The following is a 17,426-nucleotide window of genomic DNA, read 5'->3' as shown; positions in this document are numbered from 1 at the left end:
AAGCATCACCTTTCACATGACACATTAATTTGACCAATTATTAATCAAAAAATATTGATTGGTGCAGCTTTAACCGAGTGTTTTAGCTGCTTAACCTTAAACATACCTTAACAAGACTTTATGTTCTATACCCACAATCTTTCTGTAACCATAACCACACTATAGTTTACATGTGCAGGTAGTGTAAAAAGAAATACATTTTGAAATATTTGCACTGAAAAAAGCACCAATTAACATAATCAGTGGTTTTGTAGTATCATTCACCGATGTTCTGTCTGAGAATAGTGTTGTATTATCTCAGTGTTATCATGGCTGCTTAGATAGATAATGTCTCCATATTTCATTATGGCCAGTATCATCACTAATGTTGACTCTAGTACAGTAAGCAAAAGCATAGCCAGCTAACCTGTTCAACTAGTGAAGTCAACCTCAGGCCATGACTGATTAGAGGCCTTGAGAGTGAGGTGTGCCATGAGGTCAGGAAAACAAATAACACCACCACCAATTTCCCTATTACGCACCAGGTACCAACCTTTGGGGGGAGGAATTAGATTCTGGCCCAGTCGTGCCTATAGGCTGCAGGGCAGCAGATGATAAGGTCAACCTTCATAATGATGTCACATACCTTTAGGTACTTAAGATCAATATCGAGAGAGGCGCGTTATACCTGACAGCCAGTCAAATAAAGCCTGTCTGGCAAAGGAAAAAAAAAACCTCACTTTGTGATTGTCTCTTCTGATAAAATGAAATCCTCTCTCTCATGTTGCTTTTGGCAAAGATCAGATTGGTGGAAGACTTTGTGATCTTTCAAATATCCTACAGTTTTGACCAGATTTGACTGATCAACCTTGAATAAAAAACAAGAAAAAGTTTGAACTTAACCACGCAGCAAAGCATGAGTTACTGTTAACTGCATTCATTTGATGTAGCGTTGATGCACGTGGTTGTGTAGGATAACGTTTGACATGACAGAAATTCCTTTTGAGTAAATCTGACCTCATATGACAACGAACGTGATGGCAAGGAAGGCAGGATATACGAGGAGCAACGCCTCTGAGCATGTGACTATAAAGAATGCGTATGTCAAGTGTTATACAAGTGATTAATGTAGCAGGATGATTGCAGAATTCTGTCCAACCTGGATGAACATTTCTGCTGCGCCTCTCATTAGTTTGACTGTCCCACACAGTAATATATTGCTTGTCATTGGGTTGTCTAATGGTTGATGCTAATTGACCTCCTTTCCCCCTTTCTTCTGCACAAATGAAAAGATTTCCTGCGTCCTGTGATGGAGCATGTCACAATCTGATCCGACAAATTAAAAAGCTCTCTGCTGTCACACTGTCATCATTCGAAGCCCTTGCCTCATCAGCTATAATGATCATTTTTCTTCACTGGAAAAACTGCAGTGCACTGCCAAACACAATCCTTAAGAGGGCTTGCTGCTGCAGATGCATGATGTGTGTGTGTGTGTGTATGTGTGTGTGTGTGTGTGTGTATGTCTGATTGTCTGTCATCTGTGAAATCTTCAGTGCTTAATCTTGAACTGTCCTTCAACCTATAGATTTTTGTCTGTCAAGGAGGAAGTTTTATTTCATGCTTAGTCAATGACTGGAACCTTTTTTTGTCTTTTTAAACTTCCAAGTAAATTTGATATGTTAATACATTTTTAAAAATCTATATGAGGATAATAAGCAACATTTATTATTTATTACAGCTTCATATTTACACCAGATTATATTTTATTTAAGGGTTAAAAACATCACCAGTGCTACCTCCTCTTAAACAGCCTCAGATTATTTACAATTTGTCACATATACCTGTCTCACACTGTCAAACTATAAAAGCATAGTTAACCAAAAAAATACACAGATCATACACATAACAGTGACAATAGTTTAATTTCCCACTCTCACGGAAATCTGAATTCACATTTAGGAAAAAACGATATCTTTTCTGGGCAGAATTTGTTTTTGTTGTACTTGAAACATGCGAGTGCCATTCTGAGAAGCCATTGGCCTGAACATGATAGCAACATGAGAGCTTGGCCACCACACATTATTAGCTACAGAGTGATGATGACGCTCATTACTTGCAATCAGCTGCCCCATCTCTGGCCAAAACAGAAATTGAGTGTGGCATTTTACCTGCTGACTTTGTGTGTATAACTTTATAATTTATGCGGTGTACCCATACTATTGACAAAAACGCAGCACGGTGATCAAAGCAAGCCATTCAGGAGGTTGGACAGGGCCACGAAGACAGGGCCTGTAACACTAATGATCTTCAAACGCTCGTCTATTTCACTGGGAGCTTTGCGCAACTCCCTAGCAAGTCCTCTGTCCTCCCCCTGGAGGTAATTGTGCCTGGCTGGTTAGGTGACAGGTGTCAAGTGGCCCCTCCTCAACCGATTCATCATGCTAAGCAGAGAGGAAAAGCCGTTCTCAGTCTCTCCTTCTCTCTCCCTCTCTCTCTCTAACTGTCTTTGTATTTTTCTGCTGGTCTGTCTCTTTCTTGTATCCTCATATCACCACTTTGTCATTACCTCAGAATGCCCCCATCACATGTTAGCTGTGTTTTATGACAATGTTTAGAATGCAGTATGTAATCAGATCTTGGTCCACAACTTCTTTGATGTTGTCAAATGACAAACTATTCATGTTGTATCGTGTGCTTGTTGAGCACACATTAATATGATGTGTATTTTTGTTCATAAGCTGGAGTGTAGGGCTGCAACTAATGGTTATTTTTGTCATGGTCTAAACTGCCAACTTCCATTCTGTGAAAAATAACCATCAAAATTCTCTGACCCCTAAAGTGATGTCTTCATGTTTCTAGAAAATAGTTTGCAAACACATATGACCCAGAAAGGGCAGCATAACTGACAATCTTGAACTAGACAATGTTTGGCATTTTAACTTGAAAATGACTATGGCTAATTCATTTCTTTCTCTGAGCGAGAAAGTCAAAGTTACTTTCAATACACATTAGATATCAGAAGTTAGTGCACTTGAATCATACTAAGTAATACTTGGGCTTCAGTTTACTGTTTTATCAGTTAACCTGTCAACTATTTTTCCAATAAATGCCCACGACAAGTTTCCAAATACCAACGTGACATCTATCTACCATCACTTATTGTCCAACCAACAACATAAAACCCAAAGATATTTAATTTAAAATGATTTAAATCAGAGAAAAGCAATAAATTCTTACATTTGAGATGTTAATTTTTTGTTATTTCGCCACGATAAATGACTTAAATGATTAGTCAGTAAAAAGATTATTGAAATATTTTGTTGATTGACAAATTGAATATTCAACTTATTGTTTCCATGCTAGCTAAATCAAAAAACAAAGCAGCCCTGAAGCTGTGGTCGTCTGTCTGTGGAGAATAACTGGTCAGAGTTTGGTGAGTAACTGAGTGAACAAACAGAGTAATGGAGTCACTGAGGTACTGACAGGTAGGTTAGCACACTGGCCAAAAATGCTGTAGTCCAGCTGTGAGGATGTGCAGAAAAAAATACAGTCTATAGTGTGTGTGTGTGTGTGTGTGTGTGTGTGTGTGTGTGTGTGTGTGTGTGTGTGTGTGTGTGTGTGTGTGTGTGTGTGTAAGAGACAGAGAGAGAGGGAGAGACCACACCCTCACCATGCCCGCCTGTCTAAGCAGAATCCCATAGGGACCTGCCATACACACGCTCTCTCACACACACCCCAGTCATTAATTCCTGCTTTGCATCTCCACACCATGTAATATTTATGGGTCACCGCAGCTTTGTATTCACAAATGGAAACACCAAGAGAAAAAAGGGAGAAGACACGATGCCTCAATCAATCCTGTGAATAAGGTTCAGATTGTCACATCATGGCTTTTTTTCCTCCACTAAGCCAGTGCTTAGGCAGCATTCTTTTCTTTGACCTCTAAACAAGTGTTTTGTATGACGGATTGTCAGACACAACCTTTGAGATGGAGTCACATTTAACTCCCGTGGAGTTAAAAAAGCTCAAGGCAAAGGTGTTATAAACGTGACTGAAAATTTTATAGCTGCAGAATTTGAAGAACAACAAAAGTGCATTAGTCAGTCAAAACGAATACAGACATTTTTGCCAGATATGACACTCGAGTATAAACGACATACAGCACTGTACAGTACAAACATTTGCTGCTACTCAGAATCTCTACACTAATCAAGGGAAGTCTTTGGTGCATTTTTCCCCTTCTACATCTGACAGATCATAATTGGGGGCCTTTTTTCCACTTCCTAAGATGTTCCCTGAAACCTGTGATGCAGCAGTGGGAGCCATACCCTCGCTGCCTTTCAAATCAACAGTGGTGTCAAAACAGAGCCCTGAGGAACCCCCAGTAGAGCGTGGCTCACCAGACCCCTGTAGAGATTTGAAGACCACTTTGGAACTCTAATCCACTCAAAATGTGCTGATAATTTTCCTTGCCAGGACACTCTCTGCCTGGTGTCACAAGAGTGGCCTCCCGGGAGCAGATCAGCCAATGATAACAAAGTAGCCAGATGTCTGGCGCTGGCAGAGTCCCAGAAGCCAGACAGCGGCACGCAGCAGCATCCGCTGTGGGCCACAGATCAAAGATACCTGAGAATTACTTATGGGCACAAAATATGTGTTGCTTACTCTACAGTTCCCATTAATAACAATCTGGGAGAATTTGTATTTCTAATTAACTCTTTTCTTTCGGCATACAAAGTGCTGTAGGTTGTCTTAGGCTGCAGCAGCAATTTTTCTGTGGCAACTGCGAGTCGACAACAGGAAGTCGGATGCAGCACTGTCTGAAGGAGCCAGATCAGCTTTAAATGCAGTTCTGAGGCTCAGAACACCCCCTGACTTGCCTCAATAAACAAACAAGCAGTGTGAGAGTCAGCATATTTAGATTTAATCATGCTGCATGGTACCTCCTTAGACTGGCCGTTGATGCATACCTCGAAAGCCGTAAGTGTTGACATTGAATTGATTCAACTGAGGTGTAACAGTTTAATTATACATTCTTTCCTTGTGCCTTTTTTTTCCCCAAGTCCTGTCCTAACAACACAGGAGAGGAGGTGGTATCAGAAATGACCAGGCCAGTTGCACCAGCATATCCAGTTCACTCATGAATTGTAGTGAACAAGCATGTGAATTGCGCTGATTTACACTTTTTACAAGATTTGTAGCCCTGGCTTATTTTTCACCATGGTTGTTTGTGTTAGTCAGACTGACATTAAGAAGCATTACAGTTCCATGTTGTTTTCTCCTGCAGGCCCTGCACTGCTTTTAGAGTTCTCCATTTATTCCATCTCATGTGTTATGTTTAATACACAAATATTTAGAGGAGACCCCTGACTTTGAACTGAGAAGAATAGTTAAGCTTTCTCTGCCTAGGGAAGGCGTTTGTTGCTTTTTTTCATCTTTATGGGGGGAAGAGGCGTATTTCATCTTGCACACATTTGTGCATATTTTGTCAGGCTCACTATGTTCCAGTGCACTTAAAAGTCATTGTTCAATGGATAGATGATATGCATCCCATGCAATGTGTGTGTGCCCTGTATTATATTAATTATTAAGTATAGAAAGTGTTGCTTCGTGTCCATATTTGATGGAGAATCCCCCCCCTTCATACCTCGCCACCCCTTCCCCCAATTATGCATATTACCTTTGCTAGTGCATGGTTCATGCAAATTCTCATTTGCATCGCTCTCTTGAATGTGCTATCTGCTGGCTGGAATCCCTTTAAGCCTATAGTCAACACTGCCCTTCATCAGATCTTGGTTGTGACCTTTTCTCTTTTTATCTGTTATTCTACTATGACTCACTCTCTGAAGTGCAAAGATGAACAACCAACAAAAAAGAGACTTTTCTATAGAGTAATATAGAGGTTTCATTGTTTTTGACTCTTAATAGGGAGATGTATTTCTTTTATATGTGCCTTTCCTAAGGTATTCACCATTTTAACACTTGTGTTCACATTTTGGAGAATGCTAAATCACCCTTACGTGACCGAGCCTATCTCTGTTTCGTTGAAGCTGAACCTCACTAAAATGTGCTGACATTTAACAAATTAGCCAAAATATTAATCCATTGTAATTAAATGAGCCATTTCTGTTCATATTAAACTTTTCACAGAGAAGTTGTCCAACAGAAAGACATCTTTTACGAGTGTATTTAAAGTCCTGCACCAACAGCCAGTCTCAGTACCTCTCAGGGTTACTCCGAGTCATTTTTTAATGTCGTTTACTCGAAAATGTAACTTTAAAACGAGGCTTAAAACTGCCGTAGTGAGATCCTGTCTCCCAGCTCCGGCAGCTCATCACTCCTAAAACAGCCGCTCTCGTCCACCCCGGCCCCGACTGTTATTAATGTGCGCTGAATAATTTAACAGGGTAAAATTACCATGCTCTTTTGAAAAGATTTTTGCCTACACAATTAAAGAGCATTATAGTGATTTTTAGTTGAACAAGAATTATGACTGTTTTCCCTCCATACTTTCTGGCTTGGTTGTTATGAGCCCTGGGTGAGCAGAGTTGTAAAAGCCCACTATTCTCTGCTTATGTCTGACTGCTCGGAGAGGTTGTGCTCCAGCTTTGACCTATACCACAATGAGCGGCTAATGGATAATGGAAGTATATGGTCAACTTCCGCTGAGAAAACCCCCGTAATGGTCTGCTGTCCCCACTAAACGTGGGCTATATTTGGGCTATTCAAAAGTACAGGCTCAGTCAGGTGGTGTTAAAGACACCCGGCTTGAAATAGCTGCTTATGCTTCATGTGGCTGAGTTAGATTGTGTTTAATTTCTTTAAGGTTTTCAGGGTTTACCACTGAATCAACATGCTAAATCAAAAAGAATTTCCTAAAAAGGATAGTAATGTCTTATTTTGAGAGTTTATTTTAACAGTGCCATATTATATTGCTGTTCTACAATATCAGCACCAGCAGGAGCGTTTGCCAGGCCTTCACTCTTATTCCATGCGGACAACTGTCCACATCTCAACCACAGGCCAACAATTGGCAGTAATTGGCACGTTGCCTTGGCTGTCCTGGGAGAGATCTGAGAGCGCATACGGCCACGGACAGGCTGCCCTTTCCACCAATTAGAGAGTTGTCTCCTCGTGGGGCGGGGGCTGGGGGAGGTCTACCTCACTGCTACCTTGTCTCTTGATCAAAATGATTTGTGGAGATCCTTTTTCTCTTCACTCCTCTCTTCGTCTTGCCTGCCTCTCTCTCACCACTGAGGTACCACTCTGTGTGAACTGCTAGTGAGAGTCTTCAGTCAAGGACCCCAACCAGCGACTGACAGCCTTACAGTAGCAGTCAGTGGGACATTCACATTAGAGGTGCTCTGACAGTCAGGCTGTGCTAGACAGGCCTCCCAATGAAAATGCTCCACACAGCTCTTTGCTGCTGGTTTCCTAATACATTACTTGCTAGCTCTCTTCTCTATATGAACTTTTTTTTTTTCTGTGAGTGGATATGACGGTGAATTGGGCTTGGCAGAAGCTGAAGTTTCTACCAAATAGCTGAACTTGATTCTTTTTTTTTTCACTTTTTCTCTTGTTGCTGGTGTATCAGCTTTTTGTTGTTGTGTCTCCAGGCATAAGCAGTGTGTTATAGCTGCATGGCTTTATTATGATGGCTTTGACGCAATGATAGCAGTGTCTCATGTGGTTAGAAATGTGGAGGCCACGCAAGGTACCAGGGGACTCCAGTGCAAAGGATCACAGGCCTCAGTGCATGCTGCTAACACTACCCAGTTTATGCCACAGGGAAGGCTGCGGAACCAACACCCAACCCCCTTATTTTCTCCCCTCTCTGTCTCTCTTGTCCTCAAAGCCTATGTCTCTCCGCATTTCACTTCAGTAAATATGAGGAGGCGAGGAGATGCTTCCTATACTCAGAAATATGTGTCAGGCTACTGGGTTATGTTGTGTTGCAATGTGAAAGTAGAAGGCAACAAAGCAAGTGTGCACAGAGAGGGAGAGAAAGAAGTCTTACTTATTCTCTTTAATCCGTCATGAGATATTCAGAAGTAGGTTAAGTTATACCTCACATTACCCAACACTTAGCCTTTTTCAGCATGTAACAAGATCACTATCTACACATGTGGGGCTAGTAGTGCCATGTTTTTTTTTTCAGTCAACAATTAGCGCAGGTAAATCCTCGCCTTCGCCACAGGTTGACAGGCTCACAGTAAAGCAGCTTTATTTCTCTGCAAGGACCTTCATGAGGGGGGCCTACCTAATATGCTGTCTGGCCCCGGGGCCTGTGGGAGTGTGGTTGGATTATTATGTTAATGCATGTGCCTCCTGCCCTCTCCTCAGTCCCAGCTGGCCTCCCTGTCGTTAGGAAGTGCTTTGCTCTGACAGAGGAGTAATATGCTCCGTGATTGAGGGGCCAAAAGATCGAGCTCCATAAGAGAAGGGCCACCACTGATAAGCATATGATAAAAGTGCCATTGTACGTGAATGCCTCAGAGACATGGAAGATGACTTAGCAATTCCTATGGATTTCAGTGGGGGAGTGAATATGTATAAGAGGCGTGTGGTCCTTCTTATGTGGCTGGATTTAATTGCCCATCGCATTATACTGTATTTCATGCCATGTATTTTATTGTACTTTTATTGCATGGACTCTTTCATTATGTGCCCATGACAGATCCACTCATAAATATGATGACTTATATTGAACAAGCATGGTGCGATGCTTTTAATCATCCTGTAGGAATCAATATGAAACTAAGAGACAATTTTGTTTAATGTGATTCATAATGTAAATAAAGCAATCAGGTGAGTTTGAGTGCTGTCAGTGAAAATGTTCAATCAAACCCCTATTTTAAGGTATCAGAAATGTAGCAGAGCAGCCTTGGTGGATGTTTGTGTGTCATTTAGGTGTAGTAACACATAACAGCCCTAATATTAATTGAGGAAGACTTGGTTAAGTCAGTGTAACTCCATCAGAAAAAATGATGACACTGTTCTGCTAGATGGCATTAGCCTGCAGATCTATGTCACACACTCTCATTTAATCAACTTGACATGAAAGTAAAAAGGAAGGGTAAAGGGGGTAGAAAAAAAAACAACTAAACTTCTTGTGACTTGTCGAGAAGGAGAAACGCCGGTTGCACTGCTTTGGATCCTGCACATAATTGTGTAAATATGTCAGCCAAACAGAGGAAGAGCTCTCCTTTTAAACACTTGCCTTTTTCATCTCACCTCGTCAGGAGCACTCAGATAGCTACATATTAGCTTTGTGTGGGCCCATTCACAAAGTGTGTGGGGTGTTTGTGTTTTGTTGGAGTTTTGTTTTGTTTGCTTTTTAATCAAGTTCAATTTCGTCTCCATCAATACGAGCTCCTTCCACACCCCCCTTTCTCGTGTCTGCCCGGATTATAATGTGTCTCTTTTTGCTGAGGAGCCTTCACTGTTGTTATTGTTGTTTGTTCTTTTATGGAGCCTCAGCTGTAAGGAGAGGATGGGTGTCTGTGGGTAATGGGTGGGTAAATACTTTGCAGGAAAGCAAAGAGAGGTTGTAACACAAGCAGGTTATTTTTGCTGTAAAGTAAAGAACGCTAAACACTAAATGGAGAGGCCCCTTTAGATGTGTTTGTACCTGATTTTCTTCCAGATCATCAGAGAGAAACATTTAGAATCTTTGTTTTTCTGGCTCTTCTGTATCAAGATCTAACTGGGTGGACTTATTTTCTTGTTTTGTAGCACTTTTCTCATAATTTGAAGATGTGACTGATCCAAGCTTGACTGAACTGAAATAATTAAACGATTACTCAGTCATTTAACTGAAAATTGTCATCTGCTTAGATAATTGATTAATCGTGCAAGTAATTTTAATATAAACTCCAAACATTCTCTAGTTTTACCTTCGTAAATGCAAATATTTGTTACTTTTCACTTCTATGACCACAGATTTTGATCATAATTTAATTGTTTAGTCTATAAAATGTGAGAGACTGTTGGTCAGGCAAAAAAGACGTCTGAAGACATCACTTTAGGTTTTGAAGACCAAACATTAATCGAGAAAATAAGTGAGGTTAAAGAAAAATCTTTTCTTACTAGTATACAGTTAACAAAATGTTTTGATCCCCTGATAACTAAAAATACTTCATAATACCTTTGTAATTTGTCATTATTCTTTTCGATTGTCACTTGTTTATCATTAATGTTTTCACCAAATGTTTTGAACAAAGGCTATAAATGCAATAAACACACAAAAACTAAAAAGGGCTGAAGATTGAGGAACCAGTTAAGATCTGTTTTTATGTAACGTTATTCAGTCAGTGGCATGTCTTCGCTGTCGATACTTAACTGAACCCACTGAGGCACAATTATGTTGCCTTCACTTTTCACTTATATCCGTTGACTGCCTTCTGGGATTCTCCAGTTCTGATGTAAAATGTCGTTTTTATGAGCTGGCGACTTTTCACTCAAGTTTGGCAAAAGTGGAACAAGGGCACTTTGATTGTTACCCTCTCCTTTGTTGTTTGTTAAAGGCCTTGTGGTTTGGCAGCCATTGTCTTTATAAACTCAAAGCTGTGTTAAATGCAGCCCCAGCCCAGCTAATGAGGGGGAGCCTTCAAAACCTCCATGAGATGATGCTGTCAAATGGGTGACATAAAAACGTTGCCTGTAATCCCCCTGTGCAGACCCTGGGTGTAAATATGCCAGCTCCACCATTTTCACAGCGTTTACTCCCAGTTCAAACAATCTCTCTCCCTCCTCTCCCCCCTCCCTGGAAACACAGTGACAGCTCTGCAATATTCTCCGCCAGAATCCTTGGCTGCCTGCGACCAATGAAACAACCAGGAACAGCTCTGATAATCTCCTTCATCCACATTGTGGGTAAGACACCTCTCTCTTTGTCTTTGTTTGTGTGGACTGAAACTTGTGCCGCTCACAGGTTTTTGTACTGAGCGTGCTCAGAATCCAGGTGTGATGTTTGGAAATGGATTCAGTGGTTTTTAAGCTGTGAATTGGTGCTGTTTGTTTGCATGGTTGTATGTTTGTTCATATACAGTATTAGATACTTACTATTGATTTAAAGGTGAGAGGAAGCTTAATATGACCATGTAGTCGGCCTATTCAGGGCTTGTAGTTAGTGTGGACATCATAAATTATCTTTTTAATATCTTAAACCAAATCTTCAGGAAAAAATAACACCTTAATATAGAATATGTACAAAACGTTGTAATTTTCCTGTCATAGCTGAGTTCCTCTCAGAAGGAAAAGTAAATCACTTTCAATCTACAGAGAAACATACTGTAATGTTCCTATCCTGGTGGAGCTGGCCTCTTCCAGAATGTGCCAATCTGTACACACATGACAAAAGTAGTCAACAACAAAGTTTCAGAAGTATAATGATCATATAAAGCCTTAATTGAAAAATGACGAAAAAGAAGTATCTTTAAAAGGAAAAAACTATCCCATGGAGAAATTTTTGTTGTAAGAGCAGAGCCTCCAGAACTCCGTTTTTAGTGCACTTTGTCTAGAAATGCTGTATTATTACATTTTTTCAGTTCGCTGATCTCTCACCTCTATGGTTAAAGGTACGTTGAGTTCTTGAAAACTAGCTACACTACATATCAGTATTTTATATTGTGTACAGGCATGAAGATGCACATCTGTGCTGATTCACTTCCTGCCATCAGTTTTACACCATTGTGCCGACCAGCAGTTGATGGCCGTCCTGTGTGTAATGGTGTGCCCGCAAAGGCAATGAAGAAGAAGACTGATAGAAAATGTTGAATTAAAAAATGCAGGGTTTAAAATATCACAAAATAAAAAAAAAATTAAAAATTGGCTTTACGAATATTTTATGAGGAAGATAATGCATTCAACATGTTTGTTACACCTCAAGGATACACACAATGCATTTTGGTAAGCAGTTCTGTGTGTAAACATAACTTTTGTTAGTTTAAAAGAAAACTCCATAGTGCACTGCTACGTTCTAGTACAAGATGAAGGGAAGCTCATGGTCATGGTTAAGGTTAGGAAAATATTGCAACCATGGTCAAAAGAAACCGATGCTGACTGTTGGTAGAGGCAGAACATGAGCCGTGGTCTCTCGATGGCCCAACCATCCACCCTGACCTCCTTCCTAAGATGTTTTGCGGTGATATAAAAATGTTGTGCTGCTCTCACCTTCCTTTCCTACTCAGAGAGGACAGAAAATACAATCATGACCTCAAGAGATCACTTGTCAAGACAGTGGAAACATAGGTTGTTTTAGTGCTTGGACAACCAACCCATGCTGTTGTTTGACATGATGTGTGATTATAATATATACCATTGTAGATTTACTGCGTATAATGGTTATAGAGGCATGTCCTTAACTGCCGCTGGAAAGATGCTGCTATTATGGGTTGATAAGAAATATTAGGAGCAGCAAACCTGCCTGTAGGGAGATGTTTAGTGGAGAGGAGTTATTATACAGTCTATTGCTTTTCTAACGTACCTGGATTTTGCCTTTACAGTTTTGAAGAGTCTCTTCTATTTTCAAGATAAAAATACTCAGTCTGAAATACTGAAAGAGTTTTAGAAGTAAATGGAAATTAAACACTACAAAATGGATTTCAAACAAATACTATTACTAATAATCAAGTACCAACAATATCAAACAATGGAACACACTTAATAACAATTTAATTAACATTCATGGAATTGTTTATGTTTTTCTATTTCCATCTTGAACACCACCCAAGCACAAGGCACATACTTGCCCTCACATTATTTTACTGTCCTTGTAGGCGTGACCCTCACATGTTCCTCATCCATCCCTTGTCTCTATCTAGTTTGGCTGCTCATCACTCACTAATCCATACTGTGGCTTCTCATTTGCAGGCTCTGTGTTTTGTGTGGTCCCTCTTTTGCTTCCCATGGATCTCTCTGCAGGGAGCTGAGCTGACAGACTTGTCTGATTGATGTAATGGGGGGCGTCTCGTCAGCTATTGTTTTCCTCGCAAGCGCTCAGTGGCTTCACTCACCAGCCTTATCTGTCCCTCCTATGTGGATACGGATGTGTCAGATTCACTGTACTGCAGGGAGAAATGGGTCATATGTCGACCTAAGAATTTCCGTAACGTATGAATAGAGACTGAAGCACAGTTTACTTTTCTTTTGTCTGACGTTCAGATTTTCAGAGTTAATTTGTGATGTGCTGTGAATTTGTTGGGTAGAGTTTTAGCCACTGCACAACTTTGCCCTGTGCAACTTTTCTTTGGATGACTTTCTCCACGTCCATATCAAAATAGTCATGACTCCATGCAAGAGTTCTCACCTTAAGACCATGAATAGTTTTCTTATAGTTTGAGTGTGTACCTGAAAACTTTCCCACAGAACTTTCCTGGATGTCAGTGTTCACTCCCTTGTCTACCCTTGCGCCCTTTGATAATCCTGCCCAAAACTCCTTAAATTCACAAGAGAATTTTTAAGAATTCTCGAAAAACTCCTCTCTGGCAGTAGATGTGTTACTGCCCATCCACCCACCTGGTGTGTGGTCAGAGGTAGAGGGGAAAACCAAGTCAGGCATGCGGACAGTGGGCGCTCGCATCCGCCCACATATCATCACAAACCAGGCCGACACTTCCCCCAGTAATGAGCAGGGGCCCAGACTATGGGGTCAATTATTCATGCCCAGTCAGCTGGGAGAGATGGAGCGAGAGAGGAGGGGTGTTGAAGCCTCATTGAGCCTACAACTCTACCACAGTCCACAGTGATTTTTTATTATTATTTTTTTTGTTGCAGTGCTGCCTCCATCCGCACAACTAAATCTAAGCCCAAGTCTGGATGGAGTGTAACTTTAAAAGGCATACATGAGTGGCCACTCGCTCCAGTGGCCATCCTGCAGCAGCAGCCTTGGCTACTCAGCCATTCTCTGGCCTCGCAATTACTGTGTTGAAAGGACAGACATTGATCGTCAACACACTACAGCTGTTTCCATGTACTGCCATTATGCATACAGTAGACCATGTTGGGTCAGTTATCAAAGAGAATATCTCGATGTGGGGAGCCTCAGTGTCTAATATCGGTCCTGTCTGTTTCTGCTTCACGGATTATGTTACTGAATTAGCATTGTAGATGCTTCTGTATGTGTAGTCTCTGCTGAAAATAATGGAGGAGGTCAAACACAAAAGGGAAATGCATCTTAATACTCAAGATCTTTCTCAAGAGGAGAAGCATCACAGGGGATTGTTACTGCAGTTTTCTCATTTTTGTCAGAAACAAATGAGCACTTGATCACTGGCAACACAGCGTAGAAAGGATCAAACCTATTGAAATGCTCCCCTTCACTTCCATTTAAGACAGGATTGAAGACATTGATGGAGCAACTCATGGGAATGAGAATGACTCCTCCTTTCAAGGCCATTTTGCCGTGGCAGAAATTTCCATGTCTCCATGTTTAGTGGCAATATCTCTGACATCAGGATAATCCATTTAGGTGACAGATTGCTGAGCTTTTCACTCACAAGTTGCATGTGAGTCTGCATTTTAATAGTTCACAAGCTCAAGGGGGAAGAATAAATCTAGTACTTACATACTGTATCTACAGCAGTGATCAGAATACATACATATCCAAAGCATGTTTTGATTATCAAATGCTCAACTAATTGCATGTAGGTTGGCTGTAAAAGTCTGTTGTGGCTACATGGATGAAGCTGCTTTGGTCAGTTTAAATTTCAGTCACTCACTGTACAATGACCTGTAGTGGTGACAAATTTTCATGGTAGAAGAAAAGCATCTAAACCTCCAAAGAAACAAGTCCTTCAGCATTTTCCATTTTTTCCATTGTCCACCCATGTGTCCAGTATTTCACAAGTAGACCTCAGGACTGTACCAATACCCAACTTGCAGTGTTTGCAGATAGTCAAGTGCTTAGTTGTAGTCACAGCCTACATGCCGCAAGACTGCAAGTCTTTAGAAATTTATTGGAGCTCCCTGGGACATGTTTGGTTCATTAATCTATCCAATGGATTGTGTAAATACATGGCTCAGTTAAGTTTTGAGACACCTTGTTTTAGTCTTTTTGGAATATTTTCCACTTAATTAACAAATAAGGAAGATCAACAATTATAGTCATTGAAAAACAAACGCACATTCATTAGAGTAGTACAATAGAGTTTGTAAAGCAATTGAATTCTATGTGCTGTACGTAGAAGAGACATAAAATGAACAAAGGAAGGATGTTATTTCTCCAAATCAACACTACAACAGCTTTTTAGTGACTCTTTAATATTTTTTTTTCTTTTGTTTTTTGAAACTTGCCACCATTGGAAAATATTCCATGTACCATATATGCTGACTTATCATGGAAACTAACCACACCTCTCAAGGCGACAGATTATTTGAGACTCAAAAGAATATATTTTGGTTACAGTATGGTTTTAAATGAACCTACAATGGCAGTTTTTGTATAACATCTGTTTGAAATTATATTATAACTGAGTCATAATTGCCCATGAATATTTTATGCATAAAGGTCGAGTAGATAAGATTCTTGGTGCATTCATTTACGAATGCATAATAATGGACCAAATCTAATCATGCAATAAAAATAAACATTACAGTACCTCTCTATTAAAATAGGGCTCCGTTGCAACTTAATAGTATTGTATATCTCTCTGCTCATACTGGAGGGCATGCTGTGTACGATCTGCTGCGAGTGACTGTCACTATGGAGAGACATCTATCAAAATCCCATAATGGCCACCATCAGGATGCACTATGAAGTAAAAACACATGGAAAGAAGATTCTCCTCTTTATTAGCTGTCATCATTCCCATGAATATATGTGCAAATAAATGGCTAGTATCACACAGGGAGCAAATGTGTCCCAGATGAAGCCTTGGAAATGAGAGGGTGGAGGGAGGTAAAGCAGTGTGAGTATATATGTATATATATATGTGTGTGTCTGTGTGTGTGTGTGTGTGTGTGTGTGTGTGTTTGAGAGAGAAAGAAAGAAACAGGATGGTGGGGGGTTCATGGATGAAAAATCATCACCAGTCCAAATGCAGATATTGTGGCGGCCTCACACTCCTGCCAGTGTCACCCTCCATTCGTCACTGTCCGCAAGCCTGCCTCTCATTAAGTGGCCCCGCTCCGGCGACAACTTAATTTCCTTAAGAGGACCAGACACCTGATTCAATTGTGCGCCCATTACAGATTTGTTTTCCCCGTCTAGGCCTTGCTGGGACCACATGGCTCTGAACAGAAATACTCTCTCACTATATTAAATGTTGTGGACATAATTCCCAGACATATGATTCATGTCTGCCTCCCAGTATCCATCCCTCACAATGCCCTTAGCTCAAATGGTGGTGTAGCTCCATTCAGCTGGACTGGTTCAGCTGTGTGTCTGCTGCTGTAGTTGTTATATCACCAGTGTTGTCTTTTATTATATATGTCCAGGTAACTCTTTTGATAGTGCCTTGTGGATTGAATGAAAAGTTTTCCCACAAACTGTCCTATGTCATTTAGATTTTTCTAATGACTACTGAGACCAGATGTTAGCATTTTTACATATTTAAGATACTTTTTCCTCACCTGATTATTAAGCTCACTGATTTGTTATCACAAAACCACAAGACCTGGAGCTATTCAATAATTCAGAACCACTTTTGAACGGTTTCAACATGACTGCTTCTCAGTCTTCTGTCTTTGAAGTTCAGACAGCGTAAGATGTTTTTATCTGTACGTCAGCGCAGGTGAGACTTCCATTGTCCATTTGACTGCTGGTCTCCATAGCTTACCTCTCACCTGCAGCTGTCAGTCAAACAGCTTTTCCTCTTGTACAGGGTTTAACTGATTGTTGCTGTAATTTTTCTGTCATGGCTTTTATCCGCAAGGTGTGAGCATGTTTGATACCAGGTGCTCACCCAAAACCACACAAAAGCCTCATGTATTCATTTATTTATGGTTCTTTCTGGTTTTTTTCACAAGCACCGTGTCAATTACCCAAAAAGTTATCCTTTGAGGAGTCATTTTTGATCTCCCAGTCGTCCAAATAGGATTGTACGTCTGTGTGCATTGTTTGGTGTTGGTATTGCTCTGAATTCAAAATAAAACCAGAGATTAACACTCACCACACACACACACACACACACACACACACACACACAGAGAGAGTCAGAGTGCAGGTTTTGCTGTAAACCTATCCAGAGGACATCTCTCAGAGTTAAAACTGCTGACTATGGGTCTGTTTTCAACAACCAATAAAACAGAGAAAAACTCAAAGTTATAGAAGGCATTTACCCCCCACGCCTCTCACCCCCTCACTGCTCCCTTCCTGTGATGCTTTCCCTGTGATCTGTGTGTGTGTGTGTGTGTGTGTGTGTGTGTGTGTGTCCATCCGTCCTTTGCACTTATTGGCAGTATTGGCAGCTTTACCAAAGCAACAAGATCCTTTTGTATATTGTGTT

The 17,426-nt window shown here is 40.6% G+C and overlaps 1 long non-coding RNA gene across 3 annotated transcripts in view; it reads left to right on the top strand.

The window, feature by feature from the left end:
- Nucleotides 1–17,426, top strand: part of LOC139636840 (uncharacterized) — a 167,087-nt gene that overhangs the window by 66,021 nt on the left and 83,640 nt on the right. For all 3 annotated transcript variants that reach the window (XR_011694478.1, XR_011694476.1, XR_011694477.1), the window contains one exon: nucleotides 10,757–10,854. This is a non-coding gene — a long non-coding RNA (uncharacterized lncRNA). The remainder of the gene's footprint in view (nucleotides 1–10,756; nucleotides 10,855–17,426) is intronic.

This window comes from Trachinotus anak, unplaced genomic scaffold (assembly GCF_046630095.1).
Source record: "Trachinotus anak isolate AG129_WGS33_773 ecotype Australia unplaced genomic scaffold, CSIRO_AGI_Tana_v1 ptg000019l, whole genome shotgun sequence".
Classification (NCBI taxonomy): Eukaryota; Metazoa; Chordata; class Actinopteri; order Carangiformes; family Carangidae; genus Trachinotus; species Trachinotus anak.
The sequence above is the reverse complement of the archived record's forward strand: the minus strand, read 5'-3'. Positions and strand labels throughout refer to the sequence as shown.